The sequence below is a fragment of the Emydura macquarii genome, unplaced genomic scaffold, assembly GCF_026122565.2.
Source record: "Emydura macquarii macquarii isolate MOO-44397 ecotype Brisbane River unplaced genomic scaffold, CSIRO-AGI_Emac_v2 contig_1790, whole genome shotgun sequence".
Classification (NCBI taxonomy): domain Eukaryota; kingdom Metazoa; phylum Chordata; order Testudines; family Chelidae; genus Emydura; species Emydura macquarii.
In genome coordinates, this window is record NW_027131927.1 from 28,314,981 (window position 1) to 28,333,715 (window position 18,735).

The 18,735-nt window shown below is 39.1% G+C and overlaps 1 protein-coding gene across 19 annotated transcripts in view; it reads left to right on the forward strand.

Moving 5' to 3' along the window:
- The window catches only part of PDLIM5 (PDZ and LIM domain 5), a 175,898-nt gene that overhangs the window by 114,614 nt on the left and 42,549 nt on the right, over nt 1–18,735 (forward strand). The gene's annotated exons all lie outside the window — the stretch shown is intronic.

Below are 18,735 nucleotides of genomic sequence, written 5' to 3' on the forward strand. Positions count from 1 at the left end.
ACCTAACCTTTATTTATTGAGCTAACTTTTATTGTGATGGGAGGATCACTTTTCTTTCTTTCTAAAAGGCTTTTTGTAGGCTTTAACAGAGAAATTATGACTTTCTATTTCTAATTTGAAATTCCTGAACTGATTCTATTGTGTTCATGTCATCTTGGGTGAATACCCTGAGTGTGTCTCTTGTTTGGAAGAGACAGCATATTTTTTCAGTTAATTCAGGAATTTTTTCCCCTCTGCCCTCTTTTTGGGTAAACAGGGATCTTGTAATTTTCAAGGTTAAATTATGAAGAGCAGGAGGAGGAGAGGTTCTTAGACATTATGCTACTGACTCACTCAAACATTATGAGAGGGAAGTGAAATTGGGAAACAGCATATGTAGAGGCAGGCAGAATGAGGGGCAAACCTATGGGAACATTAGTCATTATTAGAGTTGACTTTTTCAGATAATTTTTTTTTGTTTTTCCACTGAAAAATGCCACTCCATCAAAACCTAACTATTTGTGGGAAAGGCTAAATTTCAATAAATGTCTGACTTGAAAAAATGTTGGCAAATTTCTGTTTTGACATTTTCTATGTGAAAAATTTTGTTTTTTCAGTTCAAAATGACTTCTTGTTTTGAAATTTTAACTTACATTATAGTAAAATAATGTTTTAAAAGAAAAGGTTGAAATTGAAATAGTTTCATAGTTGTTTAAAGAAAACATTCTGATTGACCAAAATTGTAAATTGTTTTTGCTTAGTTTATTCATGAAACTTTTTGAGATTTTAACTTTGTTCCAGTTGAGGATGGGAACATGTTTGAAAATCTGAAAAATTCTTTCAGGATGGGAAAACCATTTCCTGCCCAGCTCTAGTCACTCTGGCAATTGACCTTCCCAAAAAACTCTTCAGATTAATACCAAGGGAACAGGAAACCCTGAATAAAACACTTTAAATAGGATCAACAGACTTTGTTTTTAAAGACTCTTTTTTCAGGCTGTGAATTCTTTTTAATTAGATAGTTTTAAAAAGAAATTCCAGATGATCATGCCCCATTAAGCAGGTTGCATTCTCTGGCCTAGCTCAATTCTGAGCTCTACAGGCAGGTTTTCATGTGCGATCCTAGTGTATACAAAAATACATCCATGTATTTTTATTCTATTAGTTGATTTAAGACAACAGAGCTTCTTACTAATTTTACAGAATGGACATGAACCAAGATTTGGAAAATTTAAGATAACATAATCTGTCTGTTTGAGAACATTATATTTAAACTGCAACTTTGAGGCTTAGCTCAGCATAATGAAAGAAAAAATTAGGCCATAAATCTTTTTTTTTTTTTTTTTTTTTTTTTTTTAAAGTGTAACACTTCAGGACAAGACATGGTGCTTAAACTTCTACCCACATCCTAAAATCCAAATACACATAGGAATAAAAAAGACTGCTAACCAGCAGATGGAGCCAAGGAAACAAAACTGCGTGTCATCATTTGATAAAACAAGAGAATCACTTAGCTGACTCCTATAGTTCACAGACATCTTGGGTTTTGGAAGAATGGGGGAAGGAAAAAATTATTCAAACCAAATTAGCATAAATAAGCAAACATCTTCCATTTAAGATAAGCACACCCTACAGTAAAAAAGGTGAATGTGACATGGGGCAAAAGCCCTTTATGAGATTTCAAGGAAATAAATTAGCAGATATGAGAAATTAGCTATTAGAATACATACGCAATACTTGCAACTTACATTGTCCTGAAATAATACATGGCTAGGATGTAGTGCTGAAGATTAATGGTTATTTTAAGCAGCGGTCCACATGATTGCACAACTTAATGGCTAGTAATCAGTTGTAATAGGAATTGTGTGCATCCTTAGCCAAGGAGGAGAAGTCAATTATACAGTAGAAGAACCCGTCTGAAAATGGGACTGTTGCAACTTAGAACATAATGAGGGTAATGCAGTTTGGACAGCTATGTTGTTTTGTTTTTCTTGGATCCATCTTAGATGAATCCATTTTGTGAAAGGAACAAATGTATTGTATTGTGGCAATTGCAGCTGGTTGATGAGAGTTAGCTGCAAGAAAATCAAGCTGATTGTGGCCACAACAAAACCAGGGTTTGGGTAGGTAGCATTGCTTTGAGGTTGCACCATTTTGTTCTCTTTTATTTCCTTTCTCTCCATCCCCCAGAGTCTTAATGTTGAGCTTTTTCATAACCTAACACAGGTTAGCTTTAGCTCTAGCCTGGTTCTCCTTTGGAGTTTGTTAATGCTACTATTCAGCCACCCTAGGGTGGTTGTTTAAGATCCATTTGTTTTCTCTCCAACTATTCCCGCCTCATCTCCCTGGAGATGGAGTGTTTTGTTGCTGTAGCACCACCACACAGAGTCTGAATCTATGAAGACACATTGATTTACAGTGCTGGCATTCCATTGGTGCGTGGGGCAACACTGAAAGTATGTTTTTCCTTGAAGTACCAGAATTCTTTCCCCAGTGGGTCTTGCCCACATGCTCGGGGTCAAACTGATCGCTATATTTGGGGTCAGGAAGGCATTTCCCCTAGGTCAGATTGGCAGAGATCCTGGGGGGTTTTCACCTTCCTCTGCAGCATGGGGCATGGGTTATTTGCAGGGTTAAATGGTGTAAATGGTGAATTCTCTGTAACTTGAATTCTTTAAACCATGAATTGAGGACTTCAGTAACTCAGCCAGAGGTTAGGGGTCTTTTTACAGGAGTGGGTGAGTGAGATTCTGTGGCTTGCAATGTGGAGGAGGTCAGAATAGATGATCACAACGGTTCCTTCTTACCTTAAAGCCTATGAGTCTATATAGAATCCTACTGATATACGGCTGAAAGGGACCTTGAGAAGTGATCATGTCCAGCCCCATGCTGTGGCAGGACCAAGCAAACCTAAACCATCCCTGACAGGAGTTTGTCCAAACAGTTTTTAAAGATCTCTAGTGTTGGGGATTCTACAACATCTTTTGGAAGCCTATTCCACATATTAACTACCCTTCTAGTTAGTTAGGTTTTTCCTAATATCTAACCTAAATCTCCTTTGCTGCAGATTAAGCCCATAACATCTTGTCCTGCCTTTAGTGGACATGGATCACAGTAGTCTTTATAACAGTCTTTTAATATTTTAAGGCTGTTATCAGTCTACTTTTGTCAAGACTAAACATACCCAGTTTTTTAGAAACCTTTCCTCATATAAAAGGTTTAGAAAGCCTGAGCTTGCTTTTGTTGCTCTCCTCTGGACTCTTTCCAATTTGTCCACATTTTTCCTAAAGTGTGGTGCCCAGAATTGGACACAGTACTCCTGGTGAGGCCTCACCGGTGCCGAGTAGAGCAAGACCGTTACCTTCCATGTCTTACGTATGACACTCCTGTTAATACACCCCAGAATAATAGTCTTTTTTGCAACTTCTTCACATTGTTGACACTCATTCAATCTGTGATCCACTATAAACCCTGGATCCTTTTCAAGATTGCTGCCACCTAACCAGTTATTCCCCAATTTGTAATTGTGTGTTTGATTTTACCTTCCTAAGTGAAGTAGTTTGCACTTGTCTTTATTGAATTTCATCTTGTTGTATTCAGACCAATTCTCTAATTTGTCAGGGTCCTGCCCTCCAAAATGCTTGAAATTCTCCCTCCCAGCTTGGTGTCATCTGCATATTTTATAAGCCTGTTCTCCACTCCGTTATCCAAGTCATTCATGAAAATATTGAATAGTACTGGACCCAGGACTGACCTGTGCAGGAGCTCACTGGATATGCCCTTCCAGTTTGATAGCAAACCATTAATAACTACTCTTTGAGTATGGTCTTTCAATCAGTTATGCACGCACCTTATAGTAATTTCATGTTGACCCCATTTTTTGGGTTATGAGAATGTTACATGGGAGTATGTCAAAAGCCTTATTAAGATCAAGATATATCACTTCTAGTGCTTCCCCGACTCCCCCCCTCCCAAACTCCCCATCCACTAGGCCAGTAACCTTGTCAAAGAAGGCAGTTAGGTTGGTTTGGCATGGTTTGTTCTAGATAAATCCATCCTAGCTATTCTTTGTAAACACCTGGAGGATAATAGAATTATACACTGATGGTTTAATAATTTGTTCCAGTATCTTTGCAGGTATTGAATTTAGGCTGACTCATCTATAATTCTTCAGGTCCTCTTTGTTTTTCTTTTTGAAGTGTGGTATCATGTTTGCCCTTCTCCGATCTTCTGTGACCTCATCAGGCGTTCTCAAAGATAATTGCTAATGGTTCTGAGGTTGCTTCAGCTAATTCCTCTAGTACCTTATAATGAATAGCATCAGGCCCTGCCAACTTGAATACATCTAATTTGTTTAAATATTCTTTAACTTGTTCTTTGCCTATTTTAGTTCCAGAGGGGTAGCAGTAATACAGAAAATAGGTAACACAGAGGCATCTTAAAAGCTAAGTCACTTGAAAGCTTATGTCTGCAAATATTAAATTTGTTAGTCTTTAAAGTGCCACACAACTCGTTGTTTTTGCTGTATACAGACTAACACGGCTACCCCTCTGGAACTAAAAAAGTTAATTGTGACCAGATACTCAACACAACTAATATTAACAACAAGGGTGTAGGATTCCTTTTTTGCTTTTCAGGTCATTAAAGATCCCCTGATGGAGCCTTATTGGCCTCTTATCATTATTCCTCTTTCCTTCTCAACTAGGAGAGTTGGCAGTTGCACCTTTAATATTGTGTCCTTGAGAAAATGTCGTCTCTCCTGAACTCCTTTTTTTAGATTTTCTTCCCATGGGACTTGACCTATTAGTTCTCTGAGTTTTTGTTAAAGTCTGCTTTTTTGAAGTCCATTGTCCTTATTCTGCTACTCTCACTCCTTCCTCTCCTTAGAATCATGAAATGCCTTCTTCCTTCAGATTCACAACCAGTTCCTCCCTGTTGGTCAGTATCAAGTCTAAAATGGTTGTCCCCCTGGTTACTTCCTCCACTTTCTGAATTAAAAAGTTGTCCCCAATACATTCCAAGAATTTATTGCAAATTTTGTGTTTTGCCATATTACTTTTCCAACAGCTGTCTTGGTAGGTAAAGTCCCCCATTACGATGTGTTTTAGGTATTTCTTTCTTGTTCTAGAAATGCCTCATCCACTACCTTTTCCTAATTTGGCATTCTGTGGTAGACCTCATTACCATAATGTCACCTCTGTTTATTACCCCTTTTATCGTGGCCCAGAGAGTCTCAACTGGTCTACCTCAGAACAAATGCATTATAGATCAAGGATATATATACAACACCTGCTCCCTTTTTACCTTGTCAGTCTTTTCTGATCATGCTGTATCCCTTCATACTGATATTCCAGTCATGAGACCTGTCCCACTGTATGTGAAGCAAAAGAGTGACATGCTTTTTATTTTAATTTGCAAGTAATCAGATCTTTTCCTAAAATTAATCCTTATGGCAACAATTCTTGCTGAATGGCAGCATTTCAGAGGGAGCATAATTGGAACATGATGCAGCACTATATGTCGCTTTCTGCTTCACGTACCTGGTACGTTACGGCATGCAAAATTACTCAGAAGGAATGTAGCATGTCCTCATAGGATTAAAACTGATGCATATCCTGAGGCGGTAGACTTGTATTTATTCTGAAAGAAGCTTTGAAGATGATTTTGGAGTGTTGCTCATGTTGGGATTATGTGTGCCCCTTAAGAGAACTTGATGCGAAAAACAGAGTGTGAATAACATTGCCCCACCCACCCTATTTCTTTTTTGATCCTGGCATGTTTTTCCCTGACAAGTCATTGTTACCTTTAGCAACATATAAATATTTACATTCCGAATATGAAGTTTAAACATCTTCCTATAAAGATGAATGGGATTTGGGGGGTGGGGTGGGGTGGTATATGATTGGGAATTTGTTACACTGTCTGCTTGACTTTTGTCTCCATATTCTTGGCACCGGTTACTCTGCAAAACCATTCTGCAGGCAAACTATATCATCTCCAAACATTATGTAATGGCTTTTTCTTTGTTGCAAACCACATGCAGATTATAATATATGGGTTTTCATCATCACCTCATGCTTGGTTTCTTTTTCATGAGAAACCACAGCATGACAAATCATTTCAGATCACAGGAGTAGTCTGTATGGCCCCCCAAAAGTTACATGTTTAAACCAGAATTTTAGTTGAAAAATCTTGTTGCATATTTTTTACTTTAAAGTTACAGTGGTGTCATTTTATAGAAGATTATCACATTTCCCGGGGGCAGGGAAGAAGGCTGGCAGACGAAGGCAGCAAAGATTACTTTGGTTAAAAAATTCAAGGAGGGTGACTAGCTATCCAAATTAGAGATCCATTCTGGGCTAAAACAGCCATGTTGATTAAGCAAGAACGGGATAGAAAATGAAGTTCGGAAGTATGAAGGTGGTAGGGAGGATTTTTGTCCAGCAGTTAAAAATGTACTACATTAACTCATTCCCTTATGTGTTTAATATGTCTTAGTTTTTTCTCAGCTGGATTCAGGTCTAATGGAAATTTCCAAATATTCTGGAACATGGACTTAAAACTCCACTTTTCCCTTCACTTGCCAAAGAAAAGCAGCTTGAACTCAGTGATGTGGCCTAGCTATACAATTAACTGCATATCTTTTATGGAGAAGTGCAATGAACAGCAAAAGCAGGTTTCCCATCTTCAGTCTTGTAGGCCATCTGGTAGCTTTGACACAACTTGTAATAGGTGCTCTGTGAAAACAGTGAGACTACATTTGGACTGCAAAGGATAAGAGTTGATAAATGCAAGTGTCACAAGAGTGCTGAACCAAGTGGAGTAAATGTCCCTTCTTTACTGTTGCATATACTTTCAGTTGATATGTATTTCCAAACCAGTGAAAACGTTTCCCAGGATACTGCACAGATAGCTAGACTGTAGATCTAGTAGGTGCATAGTTGCAACGAGTGATGGAGAGACAGGATTCTTGGGGATATTCTCAACTATCCCAGTTTCTTGCTGTGTGGCTTTGGGAGACTTATTGCAATGATCTGTGCTTCAGTTCATTCAACGGTAATAAAAGGTAAAATAATGCTTGCCCACCCTGACATTGCAAAGTTAATTTAGTATGAAAACATCAGATACAAGGTCCTCTTTCTTTCTCTCTCTCCATCTCTAGATTAAGATAAGCATTCCTAGAATTACGAAACATTAGTAAAATCACATAAGCAGTTTATTCAAACATCTCTTTGTATGCAACACAGTCTTGTTCTGCTTCAAATTCATATTTAACTATCATGCAGTAAGATTTAATATGATGGAAGATTTATTTCTTTATTAAACTATTTTGGTTTAGAAGTAATGAAACTGAATCAAAGCGATTAGATTCCATTTGGATTTGTGAGGCTCCAGGAAGGATGAGGTGCCCCATTTTTTTTGTGTTTTTATAACTTCCCTCCTTTTTCATAAGGGATTTGGTATTCTTCAGGGAAATTAACTACACAGATTGCCGGGTCATATGGAGAAGACATTTGCAGACTGATGCTTAAACTTTCCATAACCCCTTTGTACAAATTTGCTCAAGGCTGCAGGGAGCTGTTTCTGATAAGACACTACTTCTAGGCTAGGAATTGGACTTAAAACATCACTCATACAGAGTGATGCTAGCAAAATATGTTACTCTTAACGTAAAGTTTAGTGTGTTACTCTTTTCAATGACGATGGTGATGACGGTAATTCACATCCAATCTTCAAGTCAGGATCAATGTGGTCAATCAAATGTATCAGTCCAAGAAGTCAGTACAAGGTGCACTGTATAACCTTACCTTTCTGTTGCTATAAGCTTGGAATTAAGTCTCAATGAAAACTAAAATGAATTTTCCGTAATCTACCCCCATTCTCCCTAAATGACACAGTTCACTGTCATTCTTAGCATAACCAAAGAAATTAGGAACTTTACCTCAGAACAATTTCTTGAACTGAGAATAAGTAGCTGTAAATTTCTATACTGATCTTCTCAAAAAGGATTCTTTGATTCCTAACTCACTGGATTGAAACATAATGCCGATTAATGCAGAAACTTGAGACTTCCAGAAAGCTACTTAAGGAATCACTTAGGAATGCACTTTGCCCATAGAAAATGACATGTAGTAAGCTGGTCTAGCTGGACACAAAGTAGTAAATTTAAAAAAAAAAAGGGGGGGGGGGGGCAAAATGAAGGAAAGGAGAGGAGTATAGACAGAGTGGAAGAGAAGACAAATGGTAGTGGAAATGGGGGAGAAGGGGAATACAAATCTACCTGTTTTAGGAGAACACCTACTCCTTCAAAGCTCTCACTCTTGAGGAAACTCATCTTTCCTAAGAAATAGCAAGAAAGTAGGTTTTGTTAATTAAAAACAAAAAACCATGTACACCTTTGTCAGCTGGTAACAAAGGAGATATTTTAACTTAAAACATTTTCAGAGTTTGTGACTGTTACAGTGCAGCTCCACACGTTTCAAAAGAGCTTCTGCAGCATTTAGAAACTTCCCCTTTTTTGTGGCTCTGAAAAGATCTCTAGCTGCTGGAAACGCCAGGGAGCAATAACGTCTGTCTAAATGCAGTTTTGTTTCAGGTCTGTGAAAGTCTGAACGGTTTTATTGGCTGCCCCCTGTGGAAAACTGGTGTGTACCAGACTGAGGCATTCCTAGTTACACATGTAATTGGGAAAGCCTAAATCTCGGGTGCTTTACGTTACTGTGTTTACAGGTAAATCAATTGGCTTCTTATTTCTGTAATCAGAGTTGAGAGGAAACAGCAGTTGATTATGAAACAGTTAATCCCCACAAAATGACATCCAATGAAAGGAACATTGTACTGTGTACAATTTTAGTCACTTCTCCCTGTGAGCTTGTAATACATAATTTCTGGAAATTGAATCAAGCCTCAGGAGTTTGTGCAGGGAAGCATGTGAAGTTCTACCTTATATTTATCCATTTCATTAGTATTAGAAGTTATACAAACACATGGTGTATTCATACCTCATATAAGACCGCAGCTCATGCTTTTTACAACAAAAAATCAGATTTAAGAATCATCTTTGAAATGTGTATCTCTAATGTGCATGTAATTACAATAAAGAGTGCAGTCCTGGTAGTTTGATTCCCTAAACATTGTGAGTTTATTTCTCTTGATTTTTCAGTTAAACTTGTCAGTCTGTCCACTATATCGTTTTAGTTTTATTCATATTTCTCAGCTTAAGTACATAAGCTAGATAGCAGGGTCTGATAATTTTTCAGCTTTGTCTTCATTCTCCTAATCTTACTTTACAGCAAAGATCCAAAAGCAATTTGGGAGAAAACTGGTGCTTGTAGTTGTCTCTCACTTCACCTATAATTTTATTCTGTTCCATTCAACTACCATAGTTTCTGAGTACCTTTTAGCAGTGTTTTAAGCAACGGTGACTCCTGTGGTTTGTTTTCTCTTATCTTCTCAGCAGTGTGAGAACTGTGTACACAGGGTAGTGTTTTGTTTTGGTAGGGGTTTCATTGCTCTTTTAGTTTTGTTTTCAGTGTACATCTTACTCTGATTTGGCTAGAGAGGACAGGTCAAAGAAGTGTATTTTGCCCTTCAGACAAAAGGTTGGTGATGACTCATAGTCCCAGTGGGAATTAATTCCACAGTCTCTGCACAGAAGTTCTTTATCCTTATGGTAGGAAGTTCCATTGTACCAGAGGAGTGGAGTGTCAACCTTTGTCTTAATCTTTGATCTTTAGGTAATCTTTTAGGTCTGCTTGGCCCAGGACATTGGGCACTTTGAAGATAAGGACTGAGATCTTGATCATAACTTAGTAGTCATCATCCGTTTGTTTCTGAACACTAACCTGTTCACCCTCCCAACCTGGAAGGTCTTTCTTAAAATTTATTCTCCTCTTACTTACTAATTAAGTACCAAGGGTTTTAGGACTAAAGGGTTAGTAGGACTTGTGCTCTATATCCCTTAGGGCAGTTTTGAAAATCTCTACCACAGACTTAATAACATAAAAAAAATTCAGTTCTTAGAAGCAGTAGCATCTTTCTTTCAGTCAATGTGTGTTCTGTTACTTCTAGAAATATGCAAAACTTTCTATTTTGAAAAGGAACGGATGCTCTATTTTTTAAAAATATTTGGAAAGAAAGGATTAGATTTGGCAAGACTTTAATGTTTTGACATAGAATTATACAGATCTTCACCCTGAACATTGTTAGGAGAACTCAGAGCCACTCATGTTATAGATCTTGGTTTTTAAAAAAATTGACTTAATCATTCCTATACTCAGTACATTCGTCTTTTTTTAATTAGTACACTGGTAAGTGATTTGGTGTTTTCTTCATTAACAACCATAGCTGTTAATTTTTCTTCAATTTCATTAGTACTCTTTTCTGCATATTGTATTTTTCTCTCCATATCAGACATTTTTACAGATAGTAAGTCTAATTTATTCTTAAAGCAATCAGGTCAGACTTCTAAATCTGACATTACTAGAAAAATATTCTCGACTGTAACCTTAGTATTAGCCACTGAAATGAAAGACTTTGTATCAGATTTTGGTCACTTTTTGACAATGTCATGCACTGTAGTAAATAGAGAAGAGCTGGAGAAAACCAACTAGTAGTGAATCAAAATAACCATGGTTCTGATGCAGAAAAGGGTAATATGAAATTTAGAATGATTCATGTACAGTGGGAGTCCCCCTCTAGAGTTTAAAAAGTGTTGTGTCCCCAGGGAGCAGCACGAGCTCCTACAGAGAGAAGGAGACCACTCCCTGAAATCTCCTTTTTGGGGAGACCTCAGTGAGTAGCAGCTGGTCCCTTTTCCGCTCCCTGATGTTGTTGCTAGGTGGGGAACCTTGTGACAGAGACTTTCACATAAAAGCAGCAGCAGTAGTAGCCTGTCAATTACATTTTTGACCGTTGTTATAAGGAGTATATTCAACTTGCATTTGATAGGAACAGACAGAAGGAGCAGGAAAAAGTGTCTGAGTTCCAACTAAAGCGCTAGTGAAACCATTGGCTTGGAAATTTCCTCTTATTAAGGGTATGTCTATACTGACAGTAGCAAAGTCACCGCAGTCAGATGGATCTTTCTGGATTGATTGAACGGTCAGTGTAGACCCGCTCAATTGATCAGGAAGTCGATGCTGGTAATCAAGGGGCGTAGCACTGCGTCGACGGGAGCACAGTTCCCGTTGGTGCAGTGCAGTGAAGACAGCACACAGAAGGGAAGCACAGCAGTCGATGGGAATTACGCAAGCTACTCTGCGTAGCTTGCATAACTCCCATCAACTACCGCCGAATTTCCAGGTAAATATGGACCAAGGCTAAGTTACTCCCTTGGTTACATCTGGGGCACAGTATTGTCAATTCTAAACATTCAAAAATCAGAAAACTGGCTCAAAAACAAGATATTTTCTTTAAAAAATAATTATTGGGTTCTTTTTATTTGCCTTTTGGTTTTTGAGCTTTTGTTGTTCACCTTCTCAAGTTTTTTCTGCCACCATAAGAGCTAGAAACCTTTTTGTAAATGAAATCTGGGAGTCTCACATTATCACATGATTCCAGGGGCTGAAGGTTTATTAAAAATACCTTGAGATTTGTGATTCAGATACCAACAGTTGGCAATGCTGTAACAGACCCAGAGGCATCACAATGTGTATCTTCAGAGAACTGCAATCACAGCTATCTAACTTCACTTTTTCTATTCTAGGTGCTTTAGGCATTCCAAATTGCAATTCTGTGCATATTGCGAGATTAGTGTGGTTAAGGATGACTTGTGTCACTTGATAAACAAAAATAAACAAACTGTTTCCCCATCAAATAAAAGCAGCAGCTGAAAAGGCCTTGAAGACTGGAATTGTCCACTGGGTTTACCTCTGTCATCCCAGACAAATGTTTTTTTAAAACAGGACATTATAATACAGCAAGCTGCCATGTTTTCTCCAATGGTGCAAATTGAGTGGAATGTCAATAGAGCTCATTGACACCCACTCAGAATCTGGCTCCACCTTGCTAATTTTTTTTAAAAACAAAGCTGTCTTTGTGCAAAGGAAGTTGTTAATTCGGCAGGATTTTCTTACGTGTGCTCTTGTATGAGGGAACATATTTTTCTTTAAAGGTGGTTTGTCAGGTGGTGATTGGTTTTTGGAGTGGAGGGAAAGAAAACTGCTTCTATTTTTGTTTATAGAGAAAGAAACAAAGTCTCTTGAGGAAATCTTCAGGTTATAATGGGGCTCCTGCCTGAGTAGCTGTGATGGTGGGTATATCAAACCAACTTGACTGTCTAGGAGATGTGTTTTTGAGCACTCTCATTAGGGAGGTCCTCAGTCTTCCCTAAATACACAACCCCATTAATCAATCTCTGACTGAAACACGGACTCAAATCAGAAAGGGATTTGTGGGGAAAATTAGCATGTGTGAGACAGGTTTCCATATTACTGAGTTTTTAAGACAAGATGAATGTAGTGTAAAACTACTGATGTGGGGAAAACATGGAAGAACCAAGGGAGCAGAAAAACAAATTGCTGTTAGCTTTGCTGAATAACTTCCATTTTTCTTAGGACTTTATGGGAGTAAGTTTACTTTTTTTTTTGAGGGTCCTGAGCCAAAACACACAAAAGTTAGTGAAAAGGCTCCCATTGATTTCAGGGGGCTTTGGAGCCTAAGTTTTTACTATATTGGTCCTTGATTTTTTTAAACAGGGCCTTAACCTCACCTCCCTTTTCTTTGTGCCTCCACAGTTGTTTGCAGCATACCTTACATCATTTGGAAATCCTGCCTGATTTCTTGGATCAATCAGGTGCTTAGGCATTCAAATAACATTTATATCCACAGATAGTTGCACATGCAGAAAGGGAGGCTGTGTTCCCAAAACCCAAAAGACTTAGGTGATGTCTACACTTACAACACAACAGCAACAGGAGTGGTTCTCCCATTGCGGTAGTCAATCCACCTCGCCGAGAGGCAACAGCTAGGTCAAAGGAAGAATTCTTCCATTGACATAGCACCGTCTACACTGGGGGTTAGGGCAGCATAGCTACGTCTCTAAGGGAGGAGGGTGGATTTTTCACATCTCTGAGACACGTAGCTATGCCAATATAAGATTTTAGTGTTGACCAGCCTTTACACATTTATATCGGTTTATGTGCAGTGTGCGTAGCCATTTCATGGCATCATCATCAGCCAGGTGGAGAGCTGGTAGCCCACCGCTGAAATAAGTCAGTAGGCACTTGACAATAATATGCGACATAGTCTGGAGTTGACCATAGCTGCATCACGAGTCATTAGAAAAAGATGGGCTCTACGGTTGCTCTGTCCTGTTTGAAAACGGTTCATAGATGACCACATATGCCTTGACAGATCAAAACCTGGTGGACAGATGGTTGAGTCAGTGACAAGTAATTAATGACTGTCATTGTTGACCACTCGTTGCACCAAGCAGATTCCACCATCATATCCTGTGTGGGCATAAATGACCATAATGGGTGTCTAGAAGACAGGCGAGCTCCTGGGTGATTGAAGAAGTCTGCCTACAACAGCAGGTCCCTATTCCCGCAGATCTTAGTGAATGTGAGGCAGTGCTATGTTGCTAAGTATCGGTGGCAGTGGGGTTGCCTGTAAAATTCTGGTGACAATACACATAGCTTTCTTAAGCTCTATGTTGACCAGCCTCATGTGAAACGAGCAACACCAGATGGGAGCACAGTACTCTGCTGTTTAATAGCAGAGGGCAAGAGCTGATGATCTAAGCATCCGGGCACTTGCACCTCAGGTCGAACTGGCCAGCTTTCTGAGCAGGTTGTTTCGAGTGCTGACTTTGGCTGCCATCTTCCTCAAGTGGTGGTGGTATGTTAATGACCTATCCAATGTCACACCAAGGTAAACTGGGTTTGGATTATGCTGCAGGCGTTGGCCATTTAGGAAAAGGTTGAACTCACAGCTTGCGCTTGCATTATGCAGAAGGAGTACATTAGAAACTGTTTTAGAAAAGCTCAGTTGCAGGCGCCCTCTGCTACAATAGTCTATCATAAGCTTCAGATCTTCATTCAAGACGGTGTCAATTTCTGAGAAGGACTGAGCTTGGTAGCTGCAGCAGATGTTATTGGCATAGATAAACTTGCGCGAGAGTGAGCTGGCAGGTCATTGATGTACACGTTGAACAGTATCGGTGAAAGAACTAAGCCTTGAGGAAGGCTGTTGATCTGACACACTGCAAGAGCTACAGCAGTTGCCCATGTGTTTCTCTAAACTGCCTACTTTGGAGAAAGAGCTCTACTACTTCGGCCACCCAATGTGGGGGCAATTAAAGAGAGTTTAAACAAAAGGGCTCTGTGCCGAACTGTGTCATAGGTGGTGGTCAAATCCAAGAAGACAGCTCCCATCTTTAGATTTTGTTGAAAACTAGCTTTAATAAAGGTGGTCAAAGCCAGAAGTTGGTCACAGGTGCTGCGTCCTTTCCTAAGTCCTGCCTGCTCAACTTGTAAGACATTGTCCAAATCCAGAGAGCTGTGTTGGAGGATCAAATGCTTAAACACCTTGGAACAGACAGATAGCAAGGATATTGGGTGGATATTGTCGAGAATATTGTACCTCAACACAATGTAGAGGTCCTTGCCCAGCTTAAGAATGACAATCATCTTTGCTTGATCCAGAGTGCATGGTAACTCCTTCTCATTAATGACTTGCATGTAGAAGTTAGTAAGCCACTGTCATGCCTTTGGTCTAAGGTGCTTCAGGAATTCTGGCAAGATGTTATCAGAGCTCACCATTGTGCCTGATTTGATGGAGTTAAGGACCTTATTTAGCTTGCTGACCGTGAATGGCTCTGGTTGACTCCTACCCATGTTGAAGTTGATGCCATTCGTCATATACTTTGCATTTGAATTGCTTCTCCAGCGGGACCTTTGCTAGCCCCCAGAAGCTGGCTTGCAATCTTGCTGGGCTTAACCAGTGGATGATTTTGATCTGGACATAGTTGAGCAGCACCCGGACAATGGATCAAGTTCCAGCTCTTCCTGCTGGAATAAGTGAAGTCAAGCTTCTCCATAGATTCCTTCCACCAAGTGAGCCTGGCGGCATCCAGAGACTCAATCAAATGGTCAGCAATGTCCAGGTTGCCAGATAATTCAATTTTCCTGAACAAGTCTTGGCATTCAGCACTCAGGCAGGGAGTGTTAATTGGATGACAGCCTCATGGTATAGCTAAGCATGCAGCTTTATAAATGGCTTCTTGGAATCAACTGGCTTCATCAACTGGGATACAACGTGATGTAATGGTAACCACGCTACATTTCAGTGCATCGCAGACAATTCCACCGATGCTTGATTGAGCTTCAAATGATGGGTAGCTGGATCCCGAGGTGAATAAGTGATGGTCTGTGTTGACTATAAGTTATCAAGTACTATACAGCTCACTGGTTGTGAACAGCCATCAGACAAACTGACCCAGCAAAGGTCGGGTGAGTACTCTTTCGACTATTTGAAAGAAATGTTCTGCATTGTTTTGCATCGTGAATGAGCAGGAAGTCATTGTTAGTCACCCAGTCGATCAACCATTTGCCATCATCATCCAAATCAGCGCCCACTCCACTCAGAGTGATGGCTTTTAAAATCACCTACGAAGAGTGCTGGATGATGAAATGTTGGAAGACCTGCTTGTCCCAGATCTCAGCACACTCGATGGCTTATATACGTTGGCAATCCTTAAGCCACCAACCTGGATCACGTCATAAAAACTGGATGAGGAAAGTGAAACAGCATCAGATATGTCAGAGCACATGTATGTTGCACGTATATTTGGCGTCTGTGGCAAATGAGGTCAAAGCTGTTTATGCCATAACATCCTGCTATGCTATTAGCAACATGAGTTTCTTGCAAACTGATCATGTCAATATTGTGATTAGTGGCTAATGATGCTGCATTTGGCTGCTGACAGGCTCTCAACATTAAGCTGAAGAATTTGAAGCACCAGTCCAATGGCTGATTCATTATTTTCCTTGGCGCTGGCTGGGTACTGATGGGGATTGCGAAGTGAATGCTGATCCATTGCCCTCATCCCCTGAATTGCATACTAAATAACTTCCAAATAAACAAACAACACATCCATGATCGGGCTTCAAATTTATCATAAACATACAATGAAAATAGAAAATCAAAATCAGCAACAGTGTTTTAACTATGACATGCCCTGGAAAAATAATCTGCTGTTTAAAGGTGGTTTTGTTTTTGCTGTCACAGGATCTTCCTAAAGAAGGCCAAATTGTGGCATTAAGGTCAAATGATCACTGCTAAATTTTTCTGTTGTTTAATCTAAGTTAAATATAAAATGTGCTTCATCGTAGCTTTTGTGAAAAGGTGACTTTTCCACTGGCCTTTGAAAACGATTAGACTAGAGAATGTTCTTATCTTCTCTGATGGGAATTTCCACAGCATGGGACTCGGCAGTGAAAGTGCCTTGTCTCCAGTTCCTGAGTTACCGTAGCTCACTACAGACACAAGAACCTAGTGGTCTCAGGAGAGTAGTGGATTGAGAATTGTTAGTCTGGTACAAGATCATTAAAAGTTTTAACTATCAGGATGGGGACCTTGAATGAGTTTGGCCTTGATCAGAAGTCAGTTGTAGAATCAAGGTCAGTGTTGTGGTGTGCTCTTAGGGTGAGACTGTGCTGAACTGTAAAGTGGAGAAGGGAAGGGCACAGAGTAAAATAACTTTAATCCTCCTTTGTACTCTCTCAATCCCAGGCTGTACCAGGGCCTAGAGAGACTTCAGAATAATTTAGAAAGCACTGAGAGACTATTTAGTTTACAGGAGCCTTCCCAGGCTGCACTCCCAGACAACATTGTACAAAATCTCCGCAGCACTGTATACTGCAGTCCAGCCCATGATGTGGCCCTCTCACCCCTTGCTCCCCTGTCCTTGACACTCCCCCTAAGCCAGGACTTGTGTGAGTGTCTGGAAGAAATCTTTACAGCTGTCTTCCCCAATGCTTGTCCCAGGGAAATTCTCTCCCAGCTGGAAATAGGGCTTTTATGCCCCTTATGCCACTCTGGCCCTTTTACCCACTATAAAGGGACCAAAGCAGGCTTTCTCCTTAGGCCTCATCTTTGCTATGAAAAAATGTGTGTTCTGAATTAGACTTGGCTAACTTGAGGTAAAAACCTAGTGAGGACAAGGCAATTTGTCATTTTATGCAAGTTAGCTGGTCAAGTTTTAAGACTATGGAGGTGTCTGGGGTTTAACTAAAACAACTCACTCATGTGAAAACTACAAATTGTCTTATCTTCATTAGGATTTTGCCTTAAGTTAAGAAAGAATTTATCTTCTCTATAAAAGAAGTCTAAAGTGTCTAATCCTCATCAGTCGATGGGCTACTTGTACCATGGCCTTTTTGATCATCTTCAAATACACACAAATGGATACCACAGATCCTTAACACCTTCTTAAAGTCTACTGTTGAAAGGATGTGTATTCTAAGCCTCTGAAGAATCAGTAATCTTTGGATTTATGCCTCCACCAAGACTATACAATTTTCCTGAAATACATATTAACATTATAGAGCATGGGAGCTCACTTTTTATGCTTTGTCTGTTGTCACAGCAAACCCACTAGAATAGTAAATCAGTTACCCTGACAGCTGATCGCAACTATTTCTGTAATTAAAGCTTTGTGTAATTGAAATAGCTGCTGTAAATATAATGAAGTGAATTGAGAATTTTAAGCCTGAATTTCCTTGTTTGTGGATTTGCCATGTATCCACAAGAAGGGTCTTAGGCACATGAGATATTAACACTTCACTGGCATTGGCAAAAGAAGGCCAGGTCACTAGTTCATAATGTAGGATAGTGCATGGGAATATTAAAATTCTCTAATTTTTTTATAGACAAATCGTTATTGTGCACATACATTAAACTAGTTTTCACTAAAAAAGTCTCAGGAATTTTTACTACTAAAGTTGCTACAATATGCTAATTCCAAGCATGGCTGTGCTTCAGTATGTGGCAGTCAATCAATCCATATGTGCTGTAGCATTGTAAACTCCCATAGAGAGAAAATATGATTTAAAAGCCTTTCTGACTTCAACGATGGATGAAATATGGATTTGGCTTTGGCTCTGTTGATGTGTTTTGCCATGTCTGTGTGTAACAGAAATGGTTATGTTTCCTGCTGTTTGTGATTCTTAGTTTACAAATGATTTTCATTAGCAAGTATAGTATTATTTTAAAGGTTTCTTACTAAAATATTTTTCATTTTCCAAAGACAAATACTTTAGTTTATAAAAAAGTAACCCTACACTGATTTTTATTTGAGATGTTTCTGCTTTCGAATAGTTTATGGAAATCAGAAATGAAGCATCTTCTTCCAGTAGATTAATTAGTGGCCACTTACACTGTACATGAATTTCAGTTAACTGCAATTGTCAATGGATAATATATATATTTTAACATCGCAGAACTGTACCTACTTTGAGACATAGAGGTAGCTTTAAACGTCTTTAGAAAAGCAATGTAAAATATTAAATACATTATGGTATGAAACAACTAAAGCTCTTTTCAAATACTAAAATAATCTGAAATGCAGTTGCCTATCACTTATGTGTGTTCAATCATTTTTGTGCTGACCTTTTTATGGAGAGCTACAAATAAAACTTGAACATATGGACATTTATCCCCTATCCAAGAAGAAAATGTTAATATTTAAAAGTCAGTAATGGAATAGTCTCTGAGTCATGCTGAGTTTACGGTAAAGAATGCTACCTCTAC